This window comes from Equus asinus, chromosome 20 (genome assembly GCF_041296235.1).
Source record: "Equus asinus isolate D_3611 breed Donkey chromosome 20, EquAss-T2T_v2, whole genome shotgun sequence".
NCBI classification, from domain to species: Eukaryota; Metazoa; Chordata; class Mammalia; order Perissodactyla; family Equidae; genus Equus; species Equus asinus.
The window spans coordinates 20,765,879-20,783,835 of NC_091809.1; positions in this window are offsets into that span (position 1 = coordinate 20,765,879).

Consider the following 17,957-nt stretch of genomic DNA (forward strand, 5'->3'; position numbering starts at 1 on the left):
TAGTTGTCTCAACTTCCAGTTCAGTAGAATCATTATTGTGTCCCCTGGTGGAAGCATTCCCCTCTTTGGAGCTTTGACCTCTAGATCAACACAACCTGTCATGGGGATGGAAGCAAAATTTTGTTAGCAGATCATGAGGGGTAATAGTGAGTGGAGCCATTCCTGTTTCCAGCCCTTGATCCCTAGACCCATGAATACTGGCTATGGGAGAAAGAACATCATATACTGGATGCTGTGTTAAATCATATACCACATTCTAGAGGACATTGCCCCAGCCCGTCAAGCTATTGCTGCCTCATTGGTGCCACAACTGAATCTTCAAAAGGCCATTCTAGAATAGTTACATGAATCTCTAAATATGTTAAAATTCTGTGAGCATGGGCCCACTGCCACACTTTATTTGCTATGAAATGAGTTCCTTGGTAATGTGTAGAATGCCATATGGGTGCACAGGTATCCTGTAAGTCCACAGATGGTAGTTTTGGCAGAAGCAGTGCAGACACAGAAGACAAATTCATATCCAGAGTGTGGAAATTAATAAAAGGAACCTTAACTAAATTGGAGTCAGGAAGTCCTGTCAGGGAGCTCTCAAGCCCTATTACACATCATCAATTACACCAAATGGGAAAAGACCGAGGCTTGCATCCTAGACAGGAGAAAAACTGCTTTACTCCTAAAGGAAGATTTCTCTCCCCACCTGGCAACAGCCCAGTCAATGAGAAATGCTGCAGCTCAGCCAATGAGAAGCCGTTGCCACTCTGAACTGCTACTTTCCCCCAATGGACTTTGATTTGGAAAGTCCCTACTCATCCCTCCCTGCTCCCCCTTCTTCTCCACAAAGGCAGCTCCCCTCCTTTGTTTTCTGGATTTGCCTGTGGGTTTGCCATGGCATGCACTTCCCAAACTGCAATTCTTTTAGTTATCCCAGAATAAACTCATTTTGAGATAAAGTAACAGGCAAATTTGCTTTCTAAATTGACAAGAGTAAGTGTCTACTCTACTAAGAAACAATCACTTACCTTCCCATGATGGATGTGGTCCAATGTAATCAACCTGCCACCTAGCTGATTCCCTTCCTCGCAAAGGAGTGGTGCCACATCAGTGGCTCAGTAATGGTCTTTCTGTTGGCATATTGGGCACCTAGCAGGGGCTTTAATAGGGGCTTTAGCACCTTTTAAAATAGCCACTTAGAGCTGAGCCCAAGATGAGTGGTAGTGTCCATCTTGCTGAGCCCATGCATAACTTCCATCCCTGCCATCATGGCCACTTTCTTCAGGAGCCCATTGGGTCGACAAGAGCAGGTGGTGAAGGAGGCTGACTGATATCCACAGAACCAATTATCTTATGGCCACCCTGCAGACACAGGATGGACCCACACATACCCAAAATTTGCTTTGGATGTCAAGACTGATGATGCCACACACATATACCAAGAGGGTATGAAAAGGTTTATTACTTTGCTTATCTCACAAATGACCCTTGGATCAGCAAGGTGAAGTAACACTATGAGTAAAAGGCCATCAAACCTTAGTTTTGGAAAACACCAGGGACACACTTCCCACCATTAATTTCTCTCAGTGTTCCATGAACCTTCCTTAGAGCAATAAAAAGGTCTCAATGGTCTGACTTACCAATCAAATATATTGACATTCTCCCTCTCTCCCTCTCTGTGATGAGAAAACAGCTATTTTGAATTGCTGCCTAAGTATTTTACAGTATGACAAGCCTGCTCACACCCAAAGTCTGGACATTTAGATAAGGACCTGAGCTTAGGATTCCCACCATGCTTTTCCCAGGGCACCTGTTAAAACAGCCACTTAGACTTGAGCCCGAGAAAAGTTAGTGACCTCTGCCCCAACCACCTTACAGGTGCTATCTCCTGCTCACTCGTGACTTGCAACAGACACAAGGCACTAGCTTCCCCTGGCTCATTGTGCCCCCTTGTTTCTGGGATTTATAAGTAATAAATCTTATGACTTTACTTCCTTTGTGTGGGTGGGTTGAAACTGTGCCTTCAATCAAAATGACCCCAGGGTTTTCACTTCCCCAAAGGAGGAGCTTGGATGCTGAAAGAGCTACCTGCCAACCCCACGTGGGTGGCTTGTACCTCTCCATTCACCAGGTCATAATCTTCACATTCTTAATTTAACACTCCAGCTACATGGCAGGGGGTGGGGGGAAGAACATACTCTCTCGGTCCCTTTTCTTTCCCCACCTTGCCTGTCTCTTTGGGAACCCTTAACTTCTCCACATGTCTTTCTCGTCAGTCCTTCCACTCCCACTAAACTATTTGGATAGGACTTTGGGCTCAATGGGGAGCCACTATTAGGTGCACACCTGAAGAATTTTTATTATCTCCCAGACTCTGATGTCCTAATATACTAATTTATGATGGCTTCCCTTGAGGATCCTCCACTCTTGTGTCCCCAACTCAATTCCTCCTTATAATCACTTCCGTATTCTGATTTACTTTCCTTGGTACCTGATGTCTCATCTATAGAGGCAACCTCATCTACAGATATGGGAAAAAGAAAGATTATAGAACCCATATGAATCAATATAAAGCCCACAATGCCTCTGCAAATTGTGCCAGTATCAAAATTCAAAGCTCTAGCAGCACTATAACCTATTGTTGCAAATTTCATAGCCAAGAGCTTCCTCATTCCTTGCACCAGGTTCTGTAACACTCCCACCTCCTTAAAAATGTAATGGGAGTGGGTATTGTTTTGTAAAAACATAAGAGCTATAAATTATATTGTGTGTCCATGCCTGCTGTGGTCCCCAACCCAAATACTGTTCTGGCTTCTTTCCATCTAAAATCAACATCCTTCACAGTACTACGTCTCTGTTAAGCCTTCTGTAGTATTCCTTTACATCCTGACTCCCAGTATCTTTTCACTTTGACGTGGCAAAACAATACACCTGGACAATGATGACACAAGGCTTCATTAAAGGTCCCTCATACTTCTTTCAGGTTCTCAGCCATAATCTCCAAGACTTACACCCTCCCTATTCTTCTACCTTGATTGGAAATGTAGATGACTTGTTTTTATGTTCACCTGATCTAAGCTCTTCCCAAGAGGAATCTCTTTATCTCTGGAAAACTTTGGCTATGTAAACACATAAAGTTTCTGAGGATAAATTACAATTCGATCAGACCCAGCAGGTTCTGTTACCAAACCAGGGTCGTTTTGCCTGTCACATGATAAAGCCAATCACTGAGACGATGAGTTTGTAGCAGAGAAAGGGTTTATTCATAAGGCAGCCAAGTGAGGAGACAGGAGAGCAAATCCCAAATCCACCTCCCCAAAACTGGGGACTAGCAATATTTATGGGGGAGAAGGGCAAGGTGGTCTAAAGTGTGGGAAAAGATGACTGGAGGCAAGGAGGAGTGAAGTAATTAATGATCTGTGCAAGCATAGTCAAACTTCATGTCTCATCGTAGGACACATCTTCAAAAAACAGCAGTGTTGGCATGATCTGAGGGTGGAGTTTTTGGCTCCTGGACAGGAGGTTACCTATCAGTCATCTGTACAGGCCAAGTTGATGAGTTGGGGGGTCTCAACCAGACTGAACCAGACAGGGGTCCACTCTTATTTCCTGAAAAACAACTGAAGCATACATTACCATGGTGACCCAGGCACCAGGGAAGTGTTATCTATAGGAACCTATTGGGAATCGGATAATATGTTGCCTAAGCAGCACAGCTAACAATGGGTGGGTGAATAACTAAAAGCTACCGTTAGTAATTGCCAAAAAATACTTTAGTTACTAGTTACCTAATCATTAATGGCTAACTGTCTCTAGTCCATGACATATCCCTGGGAAGCAAGTCCCTCACACCAGCGAGAATTACAGCCATTCAGAATTCCCTCCCCTTTTACCAAAAGACAACTTAGAGGATTCCTAAGACTTATTGTATATAGTCTGTGCATTGCCAACTTAATTATCTGCCTCCTTGCATGATATGACTAATGACACTCCTGAGTCTCTGCCTTAAGAGGTCACTGCAGAGTTAGCCTTTGACCAACTCAAGGCTAATATGGAGAACTCTCCAACTCTAAGTCTCCCAAATTATGATAAATTGTTAAGCTGTTTTCTTTTTCTGTTTGTACATGAAAGGGATGGTCAAGTTCTTGGACTTTTAACTCTGAAACATAACGGAAATCAGAGACCCACTGGGCATTACAGTCACTCTGAAACCCAGCAGCTAAAGAATCTCCCCCTTGCTCCAGGACAGCAGCCTCAGCCACATAGTTAGCAGAAGCCATCTCAGATTTAAACTTAGGGTCACCTCTTCACTTCCAGTGTAGTGTCAGAGGCCCCAGACTGAGATGCTGTAGCCTTTGATCCCCGCCATCTTAACTGCAATTTGCAGCTCCCTTCCCAGGCAAGGGGAATCACAGAGAGGAGGCTGAACTACATTGAAAAACTGAATCACGTACAGTGAATTTATGTTGCCATATGAAAAGCGATGTGGATTAAGGCTGCCCCAGCTAGAGAAGCCCAAGGTGACCTGGCCTACATGCCAAACTATATGACCCAGTGGACTTTTTTTATGGCATGAATTAGGACTGCCCCAGGGAGAGAAGCCCGGGGCATCCTCACCTGCATGCCGATCTATATGGCCAGATTCGTATCTAAAGTTATATGACCGCACAATAACCAGACCCCATCTGCACTGAAATCATTTAATGACTTTTTACATCATCTTTTTCTTTTTTTCCAGTAAAAATAAGTCACGTACCCATGCCTTATAAAATTAGCCCTAACCCTCAACTCAGGGCAGCAGCAGGAGCTCTGCCTGCCCATGGGTCCTGTCCCCATGCCAGCGGGGGCAGCAGCAGGAGCTCTGACCGCCCGTGGGTCCTGTCCCCACGCACCAGCTCTGCCTGTCCTTGGGTCCTGTCCCCATGCTATTCCACACTATTCTCTAAATAAAAGAGCACTACTGCCAGATCTTGAGAGTCTAAGAAATCTTTCTTTTGACTCCTCGGCTCACCGACCCCGCATCAAAAAGGTCAAGTGCAACTATGAAGTAAGTGTATTCACTATCTCGCGGTTGGGGGGGGGGGGGAATCGCAGCAACCGTTGTGCAATGAAGAGTTGAATGCATTTGTGCATTCAAATATGCACAAAATTTGAAAGCAATTGCTATTCGTGCAAGACGTGTAAGAGGCACAGGCTAGGTAGGAAAATAAACCACCGCGCCGGCCCTCGGCCACAGCCCGGCCTCCGGGTCTGGACCCAGCACCCCACTACGTTTCTCCCCTGCTCCAGGCTGCAAGAAGCGTCTGCAGGATCTCTGAGGTCCCGCCCTTTAGGCTGTTCCTGGAGGCCGACAGTGCGCGTGCGCGAGGCGGCGGCCATCTTAGCTGCGCGCTCCCGCCCGCGAAGGGGGAGAAATTGTCGCATCTGGGAGCGTGGAGCCAGACAGACCCAAAGGGGAGGCGCGGGGTCAAAGTGCGCCGGCCTGGGCGCGGCCGCGGCAGCCACCCTTCCTCCGAAAGCACCAGCTCGCTCAGCCGGGTGGAGCCGAGGCAGCAGCCCCGGGAGGAGGAGGCCTGTTACCCCGCCGGCCTCCCCTTTTCGGAGGCCTCCAGAGCAACCTGCGGGTCCTTTCTCGCGAAAGACAAGCATCTCCGTCGTTCGCGTCACAGTGACCCGGGCCCAGCGCCCCCTTGTCCCCGCCAGCCCGCAGTTCTCTCGGGTCCCGGGGAGCACTAGGCGGAGTTGCTCCGGCTGTGGGTGTCGGTTATGGGAGTCTGGTAAGTTTATATTCCAGTGGAAAGAGAAAGCTTTGCAGGTACTAGGGAGCGCTCTGTATTTAAGTGCACGAGTGAATGAATTCATATAAATATAAAATTTACCCCGTCAGAGCCCTGTAAATCCCCAAAGCTTCAAGATACAGGCGTCTCTAGGAAGAAAGACGATGCAGGCTCATGTCTGTTAGCCACAGACGTGGGTAATTGAATTTACCGTGAGTAAAATGAGTTTTGACGGATGGATTTTTCTCCCAGGTATTCGTTTTGAAATTCTTATCTAAAGAAAATCTGTAGCGGCAATCAAACGAACATCCATGACCCCTTCATCTAGATTCACTAACTGTTAAGATTTTGTCTCTTTTGTCTCTTGTTGTAAGGATGCTGTTATGATGAATTACTTAATGGTAAATTGCAGACATTCACTTCACCCATTCATCTTAAACATGCACCTCCTAAGGATGAGGACAGTCTCCCACTAAAACAAAACAGAATTCCGTTGTCCCACCCAAGAAAATCTAACTTCTCCAGTTTTCCAATAATGTCTATTATAGTTGTCTTTATAGTTGGTTTTTTGGGGGCTAGAATCTAAAGATTTGCATGCAATACATTTCGTCTTTAATTTCTTTAGTCTGTTTCGCCTAAAACATTTGCCTGCAGTTTTGAAATTTAATTTTGGTTCCTGAAGATTCCAGGGTAGTTATATTGTAAAATATTGGCGTTCTGATATGATGTTGTTTTCCCAGGATTTTGTTGACTTAATTTGTCTGTCTCTTGTATTTCTTGTAAAATGGACATTGAGTCTAGAGCAGTACTGTCTAAATGCAAATATAATGCAAGGTACAGATGTAACAAGTTTTTTAGCACCCAATTTAGAAAAATTACAAATGTACACGTGAAATTATTTTGAATAATATATCTTATTTAACCCAACATATCCAGTTATCTATAGAACATTGTTAGTGAAATTAATGACTAATGTAGTCAATATAAAAATTACTAATGGGAAATTTTGCATTTCTTTTGTACGAATTCATTGGGATCGAGTGTGTATTTTACAGTTACGACACATCTCAGTGAGGGTGCTAAATTTTCATTGGAAATGCTTGATCTGTATTTAGATTTCATAAAATTTACTGTTGACAAGGTAGATTTACAAACCCAGATTGTTCCAAACATACTCAAAAGGATTTTAGAAACTGAATCAATTTTATTTCTAAACTTAAGTTAATTAAAAGTGTCAACGAAAATAATCCATAACCAATCTATAAATGAAAATTTGGGAGAGTTTATTCTGAGCTAAAATCTGAGGACCATGGCCCAAGGCCTTTCTTCCCGAAGGAAGAAAGGGCACCAAAGAAGTGAGGTGTACAGAGTGGTTATATACCCCCAAACAGGATGTTTCACATATGATTGAAATGTCCCTCCCACAATAGTCACAAGATTGCCCTGTTGGCACAGCGCTTGATGGACACAGCAGATAGTGGGTCTGCTATCTCAGAGGGCACAGCAGGAGGCAAGCCTATTGTCTTGGGCTGGGTGGTCACAGGTGAGCGCAGCAATCAGTTCCTAGCCTAAGCAAAGATGCTTAATCCTTAAGGAAATGCCAACGTTGGGAGAGGGAGGGAAGTTGCACCTTTATCTCAAGGGCCTTTGTTCTTGCCATAAGGAATGTCTAAAGCAGATATACAATGCGTGCTCAATGGCCTCGGTCAGGCCCTTTTGGAAAAATAAGGTCAGGCCGAATTAGGTTTACACCAAATGGCTTCCTCATATACTCCAATATATCCTATTACTTGCCATTTTTATTTGTCAAAAGTAAGTAAAATTAGGAATTCAGTTTCTCAGTTGCACTGGCCACATTTCATGTTCACAGTAGCAACATAGAGCTTGTCCAGATTTAGACTTCAAAATTTCCTAGGTGATGTGTACTTCATATTGTATGCCATCATTATGTGTCAGGAGGCACATAAATGAAAGTTGTCCCATATTTATTAGTGATGCTAAGCATTTGGTCAAGGTGCCTTTTCTTTCATAGTCACGTTTTTCTTTTCGATGATCTGTGAGTGATACTTTAACAACAATAATCTGTTCTCCAACAGCCTTTCAACAGTGGTTTTAGCATCACTTGTTGATCTTCACCTTAACCTATTTTTACATTGGGGGGTTACAAAATGGTAGTTTTTCTAATTCTAATGTTTTTTTCCTGAGGAAGATTTGCCCTGAACTAACATCTGCTGCCAGTCTTCCTCTTTTTTTGGTATGTGAGCCACTGCCACAGCATGGCCACTGACAGACGAGTCATGTAGGTCCGTACCAAGGAACCAAACCTGGGTCACCAAAGCAGAGTGTGCCTAACTTAACCACTAGTCCACTGGGGTTGGCCCTTATTCTGTGTAAGTTTTCTAATTCCTTCTCCATTATTGAGCTAGCAGTCTTCTGTGAGGAGGAGCTTTCCTTCCCCACCTCCCCTGGCCTCTATACTTTTTTCTTTTTGGAGTATCACAACTTATACTTTCCTGTTACAGACCTGGAATCAATGATTTCTCCAAAAAGCCTATTTCCTTTTGGACACCAAGGTCTATGTGATACATGGGCTCAGTGCTACTATACTAGGGTATAATTGTCTAAGCCTTTCGGTAGATATCTAAAATATATATTTTCTTACATTATAAGTCCATATTCATATTCCCAGTACCAGTTTAATATTATATGCTTTTTTCTTTCTCTTATTTTATAGTTGTATCTCTTTTCTCTTGTAATAAAAACTTGGTTCCTAATAGCATTAATATATTTTTTTATTCTACAGTCTGTGTACAGTAGTTTAAAAAATTATAAAATCAATATTACTACCAACTGTAGACTTGTTCAGTAAAGTATTGAGTTTCTTTGCATTTCTTTTTGTCCTTATAGGTTTATATTAAGGATATAAAGTGCAGAATACTGTGCTCAAATATTTGTATGAACTCTAAGTCTTTTCTCTGCAAGGTTATGGGTTATGCTATCAATTTGATACACTGTTACATTCGTTTCTGTTTACATTTAACATTAAGGTTTGCTTCCTTTTTGAATAAACTTATTATTTAAGTTTTTAAAACTTTTTCATGGTTCAAAGGCAAAACCATATAAAAAGGTAATTCAGAAGTCTCACATAACCACTAGTAGCTAGCCGTTTTCATCTATTAGTTTGTAGTGTAACCGTTCAGTGTTTCTCAGAAATAATTGTCACTGAGCCCTAAGGGACCAGTGACCCACAAGTGAGAGCTGCTTGTGCCAATAGAATGGGACCAGGTTCAGAATAGTAGAGCAGAAACGTTATTCATTGATCAGTGAATGGAGGAGGCAAAGCCCGTGCTCTTAAGCACCTTCTGGAAGGGAAGGTGAGCAGGGTTCTTAATGGCATGTGAAGGGGGAGGGGTCTCTGCATCATCACTCTGGGGGGGGCATGAGGCATCCTCAGATCGTCTCTTCTTGCACAGGGCAGCTTTTGCACACGGCACCCCATCACCATCTTGGACCTTTCTGGTTTGGACTGGTTCTGCTATCTGGCCTCCTGGCATTGTTCTACCTTGGTTCCCAAAGCTGTGCTTTGTTTTTGATATGGAAATGTTTTAGGGACTTCCCTGGGTGACATAACCACCGTGTGTGTGTGTATTCAGGTTATCTTCACATGAAGGTACTTTTTTTCCCCATTTAACACTATATACTGGAAATTAATCTATACCCGGTTGTAGTGATCTTCCTTACCCTTGTTTCTGGCTACAGGGCCCTTCATTAGTGCATATATGATAGTTTATTCACCCTGTCTCCTATGAATAGAATTTGTGTTGCTTCCAATTATCCTAGCCAAAGCAGCCTGACAAAACTAGGAACAAAACTGTAGTCCAAGAAAATCAGATTTTTTTACTCATTGCAATGAGGGAGACTGCACAGCAGAGGAACAGTGGGTGTCTCAGCCGAATAAAGCAAAGTGGATACTTAGTGGATTCTGAGGAAGGGTGGTGTTTAAATTGGAATGAAGCAATATTTTGATAGTCTCAAAGCAAAGCAGGACTGTATAAAGGGATTGACATGAAGTCTGCACTCCAAACAACCCAGGATCCCATTTCCCTGGAAATAATAAAATTAAGATAGATGTGGAATGTTGTGTCCAGAAATCCTTTATTTGAAGCTCAGCACCTGGCTTTTAAATCTAGACTCCTCTTTCTCAGTGTTGAAATAATGACATAGATCCTCCAGGTGAAATTGGGATGTTTCAGTCTTTCTGATATAATTTCAAGCAGTGAATTTCTGATAGTCTCTGATTTTAGAGAACAAAGTTTCTTAGTGAATAAGAAAGCAGTAGTAACTCTGTCATGTATTCTTTTATGAGTTCGTCAGTCAGGTGCTGCCACAAGAGGAGACAGGAGAGGCTCAGGAAGACACAAAGGTACTCACAGGTCCTAGAGACAAGAGGCAAGGCATACTATGCAGGTTCATATAGAAAAATACCAGGGTGGTCAGGATGCAGAAGAAGCAGCAGCTAGGAAAAGGTTTAGGCCACTGCCTTAATGGGAATTTCCACGGGAAAGGTAAGGCAGAGAAAACAGCCAGGATTGGCTAGTTTGAATAATTTTGGCAGGCTTTGGACTATAGGCGTGGTCTCTAGTTGCCTACTCTTTGGCCCTGGGATGATTAAGGCAGAGGAATATTGCCTCCTACGGTGTATGGCTCCTATGGTGTGTGGGTCAGATAGAGATAGTATGGCCCTGGAGTGATTGGTTTGCATATCAAAGTTGTGCTCCTGGGGCCAGCCTGGTGGCACAGTGGTTAAGTCGCACGTTCCGCTTTGGCAGCCCAGGGTTCGTCGGTTCGGATCCCGGGTGCAGACGTGGTACCACTCACCAGGCCATGCTGAGGAGGCGTCCCACGTATAAAATAGAGGAAGGTGGGCACGGATGTTAGCTCAAGGCCAGTCTTCCTCAGTAAAAAAAAGGAGAATTGGCAGCAGACGTTAGCTCAGGGCTAATCTTCCTCAAAAAAAAACCAAAAAGGTTTCTTTTTCAGATGTCAAAACCTTGTACTCTATAGAAAAAAAGATGTGTATGTGTACAATACCATCAGTATGCTGATATTTTGATATGATAGTAACTTTGGGGTGATGATAGTGGAGACTTTTAGAGACTAGGGCCTAAGTTTTCCTAAACAACACAGAGAGCATTTTACCATGATAGTAGAAAGGAGGAACACAAGTAGAAGCACAAGGAGTCCTTGTAGGCCAGCCCCTAATTAAGTTTCCCATTTATATGGCATTAATCAAGAAAATAAATCTAAAATTTTTTGTGGTCCCTAACAATATCTTGGTGGAGTTGTAACATGTTTTAGAAATTTGCTCAGATCAGGGTGGCACGTCTGGCAGTTTTGTTGGAGGGTATGAGCTGGTAAGTTTGTAAAGTATATGTGAAGATTAGTGGTATTGTGTGTAACCAAGAGGGAGGAGTGATTATCGTCTCAAGGCAGGAGGTCATGATGAAAAGTTGGAGGGGTCAGTAGGAGAAGGCATCAGGGAATGGGTGGTCTTCTCCCCAGGACATCGAGGGGTTGACTAATGTCAGGCAAGTGCTTCCTGGGGAAAGTAATAATCTCTACTAATTTTTTCTTCTTTTTTTAAATTAAAACTTTGTTTTTAGAGCAGTTTTTAGGTTCACAGCAAAATTCAGGGGAAAGTACAAAAAGTTCCCATATAATACCTGCTCTCCTCACCTCCTCCAACATCCCCCACTGGAGTGGTACGCTTGTTACAACTAATAAACCAACATTGACATATCATAAACACCTAAAGTCTACAGATGACATTATGGTTCACTCTTTGGTGTACATTCTATAGATTTGGACAAATGTATAATGACATGTATCCAGTCCATCATTATGGCATCATACAGAGTATCTTCACTGTGCTAAAAATCCTCTGTGCTCTGCCTATTCTCCCGCCAACCCCCCAACTCTTGACAACCACTGATATTTTTACTGTTTCCATACTTTTGCCTTTTCCAGAATGTCATATACTTGAAATCATACAGTCTATTAATTTTTGGAATGATATAGATACTAGTAACCTCTACTAGATTGCCCTGTAGGCATGGGAGTGTAGGTGCGTATGTTTTGGCAGAGAGCAAGGAATATACCTTGATCATGGGCTAAGCAGACAGGGAATTTAGAATCATAATAGAATCCCCAATATCGAAGGAAGAAAATAAAAACTGTCCTACATTCAATTTGTGCTTTAGAAAAAGCACTCCATGGGGTTGCGAGGGCAGAAGTTTTAGTGTCAGGGTGAAGCCATCCCCAGTGGAGAGATCTTGGGCTAGAGTGATGTCATCTGAGGTGATGTCATCTCCAGCAATGAGCTCCTGGGCCAGGGTGATGTTGCTGAGGTGTGGAACTAGAATATCCTTTTCTAGTGGATACCCACTCCAGTTGATGTGGACCTCAGCGTTTGCCATGTTTACTTTTATTTACTTATGTATTTTTTAAAGATTTTATTTTTCCTTTTTCTCCCCAAAGCCAACCGGTACAGAGTTGTATATTTTTAGTTGTGGGTCCTTCTAGTTGTGGCATGTGGGATGCCGCCTCAGCATGGCTTAGATGAGTGGTGCCGTGTCCGCACCCAGGATCCGAACCGGCAAAACGCTGGGCTGCCCAAGTGGAACATGCGAACTGAACCACTCTGCCACAGGCCCGGCCCCACATTTGCCATGTTTAGTTGAAACAATGGCTTATTTGGAGAGTTTGAGCCTCTGGATTATAAACCAGTGAAAGCAACGAGACCAATAATAAGTCCACTGTTGCCAGAATAGTGTGCAGCTGTACTTGACAGGGTTTTTGTTTTTTGATGGAAGCTTATGTTCAAATGGGTCCCATATAAGATAAACAGTTGCCTGGTCTTTGGGACAATCAATGGTTAGTAGGTCCCAGGAGAGTATGCCCCTTCGATCTGGCTTCCAGCCCTTATGGGATGGGGCAAGATTAAAAACTTATAGATAAAGTTTAAGGCCTGGGGCAAAATAGAAAACTTTAAGGGTTTATTTGTTCGACTGGAATCTGAACAGGATTTGTTCAGGAGACCATTATGTGTCTAGTTAATCCGGTTATCTGTACCTATAGGGGATGTGAAAGTTATATTGAATGCCTTTTGCAAGAACCCAGCATTGTATATTCTAAGCAGTGAAATGTGTCTTGGTTACTACCAGTAAATGTCTGTAACACCAAAGGGAATAAGGAATATCCAGGCAAATCCTTGTATTGTGGTTGTAGTTATATGTAGAGATGTGTGATTTTGATTTATATTTTTAGGTAATGGTCCAATAGTTTATGATAACTATTGTACTGCCTGAAGTTTGGCCAAGAGTGTTGTTTTTTGGGGTCCCATCCTTTATTAGAAACATCATGGCTAAAGGATGGAAAACAGCAACATTCTATGAGGCTCTATCACATATGATGGTTAGTAGTGCCATCAGCATAGAATGCCATGAATTCTCATTGCTTTTCACTCAGTTGGTCCCAAGTGGCTTCCTAGGTAGTCAAGGGTCTGCAGGAGGGGTGACATCCTCCAGCACCATGGCATCTGGCAAGAGACTGAGGACATGTGAGGCCACCCCTCCTCCTGCACGTGGGATATATCAGAGGGCCCAGGTTTGGTTCCATCCTGTGTTAAGGAACAAAAACAACCCAAATTAATCTATAGTGTTAGAAGTCAGAATAGTGCTTCCATTTGAGAGAGGAGAGGAATAATGATTTAGATGAGGCATAATGAGTGCTTCAGGGGTATAGAAATTCGTGATAATACACTATACATTTGTAATTCTATACTTGTTTGAATATGTACTTCAATAAAATATTTAAAAAATGAACTCAGCTATAATTTCCAAATGTTTGAAAGAGATCAGGAAAATGAACATAAAGCGTAAGTAAGGGAGGAATAAAAATAAAGGCAAAATTTAATGGGAAAAAAGTAGAACTGATGCGTAGTACTAAGATGTGAATTTTTTAGAAAAATTATAAAATAGATAAACTTTGGCAAAGTCTGTTTGAGCCCTCCACCCACTCCATACATTTTATGCTCTCTGATAGGATCTACGGGAGAGTGTCAGATCTCTTATTTGAGTGTTTCTAAGCTGATCCCCTGCTGGAGTAGACCAGCATTTGCAATGTATTCTGAGTTTATTTTGTGAACCATGGTACTATTCTAGTGCTTTGAACCAAAAGTTGAATATCACTTTTTAGACAAGGCAGATGTCAGTTTTCAAGAGTTTTCTGAAATGGCAGTTTTCCTAGCCTGTCATTGTCTTGCCCGGAACTAGTCTTGAGTTTGTAAAGAAACATCTTTGGGTGTATGTGTGTGTGGTGGGGGAGGTAGGGGATAATATTCCTTATCCATTCATCTACTTTTTTCCATAGCACTTACCACCAACTAATATAATACAAATTTAATGTGTTTATCATCTGCTTAGCCCTTTGGCATGTGAGATACCTAAGGCATGGGGCATTTTCTGTATAGTTCACTGCTCTCTGCTCAGTGCCTAGTGTATTATGTAGCAAAGAAAAGGCCCTTCATAAATATATGCATAATGAATGAAGGCATAAGCCTGTGAAAGGACTTGAAGAAAGGCAACCTGGGCTATGTGGCTTTACATTGATGATCTCCTCCTGCACGGAGATTCGTTTGACACACTTATTAAGGACACTTAAGTCTGACATCTTGTAGTCCTTTTTGGGTTCTGCTGTCACCATATGCCTCATTTACAAATTTTACTTTCAAATTAAAATCAATAGGCACTCCCATTAGTGTCCTCAGAGACTCCTTCACTGTAAAGACTTTGGCAACCTCTTCTAAAGCCGCCTGAACTCTCTGGACCACTTTTGATGGCCATTAGTTACTCAAGGGCTTCTGATGCTGGCATCTGTCAGAGAGAGCTGAATTCGATAAACCGTTTGGGTTGGGGGTCCTCATGACCACCCTCATGCTCAGCAATTCACTAGAGGGACATACAGCATTCATTGCTGTTAAACCCATGGTTATGGTTTATTACAACAAAAGGCTGCAGGTTAGAATCAGCAAAGGGAAAAGACACAGGAGACTAATTCCAGAACAAATCAGGCACAAGCTTCCAGGTGTCCTCTCCTAGTGCAGTCACATGGGCATTGCTTAATCCTCCTAGTAACAATGTGTAACATCACATGTAAAATGTTGCCAACCAAGGAAGCCCATCATGTATTAGTCTGGTCGGTGGGCTGCTGTAACAAAAATATCACGGATTGGGTGGCTTACAAACAACGGAAATTTCTCACAGTTCTGGAGGCTGTGAACACCAAGATCAAGGCATCAGCAGATTTGGCGTCTGGTGAGGACTCACGTTCTGATTAGTAGATGATGGTCTTCTTTCTGCATCCTCACACGGCAGAAGGGACAAGGGAGCTATCTGGGGTCTCTTTTATAAGGGTACTAATCCCTTTTGCATAAGGGGCCTAATCAACTCTCAAAGGCTTCGCCTCCAAATATCATCACTTTGGGGATTAGGTTTCAGTATATGAATGGGGTGGGGCACAAACATTCAGTCTGTAGCACCTGAGCTTTGGCGTCCAGGTTTTTTATTGGAGGTCAGTCACGTGGCCGTGTAGCACCTGCATGACTGACTTCAGCCCCCCAGGGTTTGAACTTACTCACGTTGCCCAAAGTCTGAGGCATATATAAACAGGTGGTCACTATCAATCACCTTGTTAGCTTAAACTGTGCGGTCAAACTAGTATAGTATGGTCCAGGTCCTGGGGCATACAGAAACTCTTATCCGGCAGGATATTCCATGGGCTCGGAGGTCATTTTCCACAAGACAAGCCAAAGGTGCGTCCTGAAGACAGGACTTTCTCAGGAAAGTGCCGAGTTTGAGCAACCCAGATATGCTGTGTTAATCATTTCCTGCACACCATTTCGAGATCATCTTCCAGTCATGTTGGAGAATAATAGTAACCTCAGAAGTTCAGGCTTTTGAGACAGAATAACCCGCATTCAAACCCAGACTCACTCCTGCTTAATTGGTCATCTTGGGCCAGTTACTACTCCTGTCTGAACATAGGTTGCCTCAACTGTTGAATGACATTAATAATAACTATTTTGATAATGAGCTACTACTGTTTCTGACATATAATGAGTACTCAGTAAATGACAGTTGTTATTGTTTATATTCATGTGGTTTAGCACTCTACAGTTTCTATTGGCTTTCACATATATAACCTCATCTTCCACAGAGGCTGATGAATGATGCTTGATGGCAGATGAGTATTACCTGTTGCTTAAAGATTGACGGTAGGAGGCAAGACTCCCAGTTACTACCTGATCAAGAGGAATTGAGATTGACCTATCCATTAAATTCAGACACTGTCTTGAAGAGACTTTGGGAACAAGAAATATTTGGGCAGATTTCACTCTCTGACTCAATGGATGCCAGACATTGATCTTTCCCCTTGTGGTAAGTCCTTGTTGATGCTCCTTTCAGAGACCCTGCGTTAACTAGCCCATGAACGGCCTGTCTTGTGATCAGGGCCTGAGCAGTCCTGCTTCTCAGCTGTCTAGGAGGGGCCTTAAGCAGATAGACTATCCTGTTGTCCAAGTCCTGGTATTTGGAAAGGAGGAGTAAGTATGTATATTTTTGTGGGAGAAGTTTTGCTTAATCATATGATGAGTTTTATCATTGTTGGCAAACAACAACTCTGTCTTTCTGGACTTTGAATTTTTTTATCTGTAAAATGGGATTATTAAACTCCTCCTCCTGTTTATCAAAGTCCAGAACCCCTTTTCTTTCGTAACTTCAGATGAGAGAGGCTGCTCGGGCGTTTTATGGCAGGTGTGTGTGTGTGTCCATTTAGAATTAGTGTGGAATGGCTTCCAGGCTTGTGAGTGTGGAAACTGTGGGCAGCCTGGGTTCTCAGGTTTTATTTCTTCTCCACAAGGTTGTCTTTCCCAAGACTTTTTCTGTCTTCATAAGGAGAAGTCAGAAGGGGAAAAGACTGTGGCTGGATCTCTGACAAATTATTCTCAGGTAAGTAGAAAATATGTTCTTTTATTAAAGTGCATGCTTCTTCCTACCAGGTAGACAGGGTTCCTTCTAGTGGAACGGAGCTGCTTAATGTAAATAGGGCCTGCTTAGGGCCTGAGTCTCCAGTTAAATTTCCTCAGGACCTCTCATGTGGTTGACAGGTTACATAGGGAAATGGTACTGTTGTCCCAGTACAGTTGGCCCTTTGTATCTGCGGGTTCCACATCCGCAGATTCAACCAACCATGGATCAAAAATATTAAAAACAAAACAAAGGAAAACTGCAGAAAGTTCCAAAAAGCAAAACTTGAATTTGCTGCATGCTGAGTACTATGCAGAATCCATGCAAATGAAGTGATGTGAAGGCATACCCTGCTGTAGCCTGCTGCCATTTCACAGATCCTCAGTCTCTTCAGCACTCCTTGTTTGAGCATGCTTCACCTTGAGTCTGGCTCATTTGCTACTTGTGTTGTATGCACCCTTTGTTTCTGTGAAAAAATGGCTCCTAAAAAGCAATTAAGTGGTAAAAGCAATCCCTTGAAGGCTAAGAGGGAGTGTTAAGTGCTCTCTCTCTGAGAAAATAAAAATCTTAGATCTTTTGAAAAGTGTCATGGCGCTTGTTGAAGGGCTGTGAGGTCAGGAAGAAGAAACTGAGCGTTTGCACAATCAAGCAGAAAGAACTTGAACTCATGGAAGTGTTAGTGCTGCCCCTACAGTGGCAAAAGTGGTCTCTCTGGTTCACGATAAAGCACTTGCAAAGACTGAGAAAGCATTGTGTGTGGCTAGAGGACATGTCACAGAAGCATATCCCTATTGATGGCGAAATTATGAGTGGAACAGCACTTACCCTCTATGAGCACTACTGTGAGGGGGTTGAGGAGAGCCAGAGCAAGGAGTTTAAGGCTAGCTATGTAAAGTGCTACAGCCTCAGGAATACTTTTTTGTCATCATTATTACCTAAAAATACGGTATAACGACTATTTACATATTGTATACATTGTGCTAGGTATTATAAGTAATCTAGAGATGATTTAAACTATACAGGAGGATGTGTGTAGGTTATATGCAAATACCACGCCGTTTTATGCCATTTTATATAAGGAGCTTGAGCATCTGTGGATTTTGAT